The following is a 5246-nucleotide window of genomic DNA, read 5'->3' as shown; positions in this document are numbered from 1 at the left end:
TTAAATTTTGGAACAGACAAGAATGACCAGGCAGACTAAAGGTAGGAACCAAAAGAACAAACATTTAAATGTGAAATTAGGAAAAGACCTCAGTATTAACAACAACAACAACAGTCTTACAGCTAGATGTATTAATTATATTGATTGCAACTGACAGGCTAAAGAACACTCTGTCTATGATGTGACAAGATTTTGTTTCTTACAAATGATAGAATACCTTTAATTATATGATAATTGTAACTCATAATGGCCTTTGTTTTGTCCAACTACTTATTTTTAAGTACAGACCATGTAAGACTTTCTAAAGGTCTCAGTTTGAATACTTTAAGGAAATAAAGCATAAAACATAAAGAGCTCAAGTTGTATTCTACCCTAATCTAATACTAATTCATGAAATTAATGATTCATCCCTAGATATCCATGATAGAAATTACTAAAATTTCACCAAGGGGAGAAAATGATCAAAATAGTTTTCATTTTTCACCAAAAACACCAACCTACAGTCAAGAGAGTGCTTACAGCTAAATGTGGCATGTAATTTTTAAAGTTTAGAAATTTGAGAAGTTCAGATAGCTTCCTCAGAAAATACGAAGATACTAAAACTCTATCCAGAAATTGATAAAAATCAAAATACTGAATAGGCAGTGCAAGTTTTTATGTACCATCAAAGATTTTAATTGACTGAGTCTTCATATAAGATATTCATTAGGTGACTATATTTTATTACTTCAAATGAAGGTAGTTACAATTAAACTGAGATAACCTTTCCATTTAGGGATGGTTTGTTCAGACTATTTGCGATTATTACTGAAGCGGTCACCTTTATTCATGTGCTAAATGAAAGGTGCTCGTATTTTGTCCCTGCCACTATTTCATGGTTTTACCTTGAAAATTAGTCATATCAAATTGACCCCTAAAGGTACACACCAATTGTAGAAGGAAAGTTTAATATCTCATGATATTGGTATATTTGGGAGAAAACACAGACATAAATTGGACTTGAAGAATTGTTACGGTAAATTCATTTGAAAACCTTACCCATCAAAACCCAAGAGTTTTGGCCACAAGCTGTGCTGGTAACGGGGATGGAAATATGCTCCAGAAGGAGCAAGAGGACCTGATGCTGTGGTAGTGTTGGCCAAGTACTTATGATCAGCCTGGGCAGCTACCACAGTTACACAAAACTCTGATCTGGGAGTTGAAGGTGAGGGTTAAAACCTGTCTGCTCTGCTTGTCAGTTTGCACACACAGCACAGGTCCTCATCAGTCCAGACAAAGAGATGCCTTTTTCCTTATAGGAGTTTCTCACAGTGGTTGTCTTTTCCTAACTCTTACAAAGATGACATTGTTTTTTCCTATTTGGTATAAGAATTTTTACATTTAATATATAGTGATTCATTTCTCAGAAAGTAATACCAGTAACTTTTAGAAGAAAGAAATTTCCATCACACAATAGACTAGAAAATCTCAAATGCAACTAAGCAGCTATGCTATATAGCTCAGTATGTACCATTAAATTGTTCTGGGCTAGTGTACATTTCAGTTTAACATAGAACTGCATTTTGGGTTTTAGAAAGGCAGCAATAGGGGCGCCTGGGTGGCTCAGTCGTTAAGCATCTGCCTTCGGCTCAGGTCATGATCCCAGGGTCCTGGGATCGAGCCCTGCATCGGGCTCTCTGCTCTGTAGGAAACCTGCTTCTCCCTCTCCCACTCCCCCTGCTTGTGTTCCCTCTCTCGGTGTGTCTCTCTCTGTCAAATAAATAAATAAAATCTTAAAAAAAAAAGAAAAAAAGAAAGGCAGCAGTAGTTATATTTTGGCTTTTATTCTAGATGCTTAACAGTTAAGGCGACAGTTGAAGCATTTTAAGTAAAGGTAGTTAGAATTAAATGATGATCAACACAATCCCTTGCAACCTACATACACTGTATAATGCTTACATGGAATGAAACCAGTATACTTAATTGGTGTTTTACAGGCACACGCATGTGCACACACACACACGCAGAAAACTAAAAAAACCCATCAAAAGCAGTCATTCTACATGTACTATGGTAACACATTAAAAATGCAGTTATACCATAGAACTGTAGGAATATGAACAGCACTACTTGATATGTAAGATAAAGGTGATTGGTTCTAACACACAGCTAAGCCTGTGTCAGTCATTCTAATAATGGCTTGTAAAAGCATTGGGTTTCCAGTAGAGAAACTACTCTATGAAAATCAGTAAATCTGTCCAAAGTTTCACATCTGTAAAACCAGGATAAGGCTACAATGATCTTGAAGTGTGAACAAGATATCCAGTCAAAACGGTAAGATTCCAGCCATAATGTAAGATAGAAAGGTCTTCATGCAGCAGATGCTCTTTGGCTCCTAGAAAGCTTCATTTGCATAATATAAAGTTAAGTTGCCCAAGAAGTAAATTGGAGAAGTTCAGTGAAGTTTCCATTGTGCCAAGACTTTTAAAACTCAGAAATGGTTTTTCGTCAGGCTTTTCATAATTCTTGGTGCCATCCATTTAATAATATGTTCAAAGATAAAAGCAGGCATGATTGTAATAGTAACTACAGTCTCAGCTGTTCACAGTATGTTTGCAGTTTGAGAATCCTTCAGCCCAGTGACATTCTGCCTGTTGACTTCACAGATGTTATGTTCTGTGAGAAGACCATTTCTGGCTGCAGAACTATCTTTCACTATGGATGTTATCTTTCCATTTTTAAAGATAAAGCCAACATGTCCAGTAGTATCCTTATGTATGGTAACTGTCCGTTCAGAGGGCCTGTCATGTTGAACAGTCATAGTAATTTTCTGTCCAAAAGCCTGTTTGAGCACGTTGTGTGCTCTATCAGCACTCCAGCCTGTACAGTTTTCCCCATTGATCTGGTCCCCAGTACTTGGTCCCCAAATCTCAGACTAACCAACGAGGCTGGAGAATTTGCCTGGACCAGCTGAACAAATACACCATTATCTGTTGATTTAAGCCTGAGCCCAATTTTTCCATCTTGATCCTTACACAAAATGATGTCATGAATCCCTTGCTTAATTTCTGCTCTACGAATTCTAACATCATTACCAGTTACAGGAGCCACCATATAGTTCATACTGGAACTATATACTGGAAGGTCTTGCTACCAACTGCCCCTGAACTGATGCTCCAGGGACCAAGGCCATATTTGCACTGATTTCTTCTTCATTTAAACCCAGATCCATGTACTGGGAGAGCTCTGAATACAATTTAGGATAGAGATTTCCATCTTGAGAGATGGGAGATGAGAGATGGGAGCAGAAGATGACATTTTAATGACAGTGGCCCTGGGTATATCTTTCTAGTTTTTGTGTCCAAACAGACATCTGCATTTTTAGTTTGACGTAGACTGAAGCAGGGATGAGCCGTTTGTAAGGCAGAGACACTTGAAGTCAGGTGATTTAGAATTGGTTCCTTGAAGCTTTGTGTAGGTGGAAAAAGTTTTTTTAGTCAGCAGCTGGGTATTCCTGGATAGAGAAAAGATCAAGCTCTTAGTAGAAAGTGATAAGCAGGAGCTACTTTGAGGCTTGGCAATCAAAATTGGTAAGAGGGTTAGGGCAAGATAGAGCACCATTTCCAGCAGAAATGATGGCAGAAGCATAGTCTGAGGCTAACTAACATATCATGGTTTAGTTCTGAGTTGCTCAGAGACTTGGTGAGACTTGAGTGGGGAAGTTGCTTGTCTTAAATAAGATATTAAAAAGTGGGGGCGCCTGGGTGGCTCAGTTGGTTAAGCGTCTGCCTTCAACTCAGGTCATAATCCTAAGGCCCTGGGATCGAGTCCCGCATTGGGCTCCCTGCTCAGCGGGGAGCCTTCCTCTCCCTCTGCCTCTGCCGCTCCCCCTGCTTGTGCTCTCTCTCTTTCTCTAACAAATAAATAAAATCTTTTTAAAAAAGATATTAAAAAGTGAATAAATATTAAAGCTAGAACAAGAATTTTTGTAGCATTTTTCTTTAATTTCTGCTCTGACACATCTTAAGGGTATGAATTTACTCTTCTCAAATATTAGTACTACTCATAATTGATTATTAAAATGTTAAAAATATTAACCAACATTGGCTTCTAATACTTTCCATTTCCCAAGTACTGTGTTAAGTGCATTATATTTTTAGTCTCATTTAATCCTCATAATATGTGAGGTGAATGACATTTTCTTATTTAGTAATTTAGGAACCTGACTGAGGTTTAGAGAGGCTAAGTCATTGCAGATACACACAGAAGTGACAAGGTGAGATGAACCCAAGACATAGTTTTTAAAAAATTACATCATTGCCCTAAGCTACCTTTTCTCTATGATTAGAAATGCTTTGGTGAAAACAATAAAATATACCAAGCATGAGAAAGCTTCTTCAATGATTCTACACTATATAGACTGCAAATATTAGTTAATATTAATGTCTTAATTTGGGTCGTCTTGGAGAGAGTCAAGGATTCAAGTTCACATGACCTACCTGTGTGGTGATCCTGGGAAACAACATGAGAAAGTGATGTGGGAAGGGACAGAAACCAGTTAAAAAGGTGTGTTATCAAGCAGGTTACAATTGTGAACTTCTGAAGCTTGGTTCCACTGGAGAACTCTGGAAACTAGTGTAGGAAATATTATGCTATATGGGAGAGATAAAAGGTGCATTATCTGTCATTTCTCATTAGATGTTGGTTGAGGTTATATTCCAGGGGGCATTAATTCTCTAGCAGGTCTAGCCTTTCGTGTAGGGGCAGAGCAGGGCTGGGCAGCCAGAAAAAGCCCTCAGTGCTGCTGGCTGATATTTGGGCCACTTACACTGAAATTGTATTGGCTCAAGTGACATGATGGGACAGCAGTAGCTACTACAATTAATAGTCATCTCTATTTCTTAATTCATACCTGAGGATTTTCCTGATCAATTCTGGCAAATTATAATCTCCTCTGAAGGTCTGTAGCATTTTATTTTTACCATTGTCATAAAAGTTACTAATTACTTACTATCATGATTTGTTAAAACTTGTGTACAAGTTTTCACTCTTTTTTTAAAGTTATTTTATTTTTTTAAAGGATTTTATTTATTCATTTGAGACACAGAGATACAGAGAGAGAGAGAAGAGAAAGCATGAGCAGGGAGAGAGGCAGAGGGAGAGGGAGAAGCAGGCTCCCTGCTGAGCCAGGAGCCTGATGTGGGGCTCGATCCCAGGACCCTGGGATCATGACCTGAGCCGAAGGCAGATGCTTAACCATCTGAGCC

General features: G+C 38.1%; 1 pseudogene; it reads right to left on the bottom strand.

Annotated features, from left to right (window-relative positions):
• Nucleotides 1-2470: 2470 nt before the first annotated feature.
• On the bottom strand, nucleotides 2471-3268 carry LOC114215538 (syntenin-1 pseudogene; annotated as a pseudogene).
• Nucleotides 3269-5246: the final 1978 nt, after the last annotated feature.

The sequence above is a fragment of the Eumetopias jubatus genome, unplaced genomic scaffold, assembly GCF_037043125.1.
Source record: "Eumetopias jubatus isolate StellerSeaLion01/CBP00866 unplaced genomic scaffold, mEumJub1_p1.0 scaffold_4, whole genome shotgun sequence".
Lineage (NCBI taxonomy): Eukaryota > Metazoa > Chordata > Mammalia > Carnivora > Otariidae > Eumetopias > Eumetopias jubatus.
Note: the sequence above shows the minus strand (reverse complement) of the source record. Positions and strands in the feature narration are given on the sequence as shown.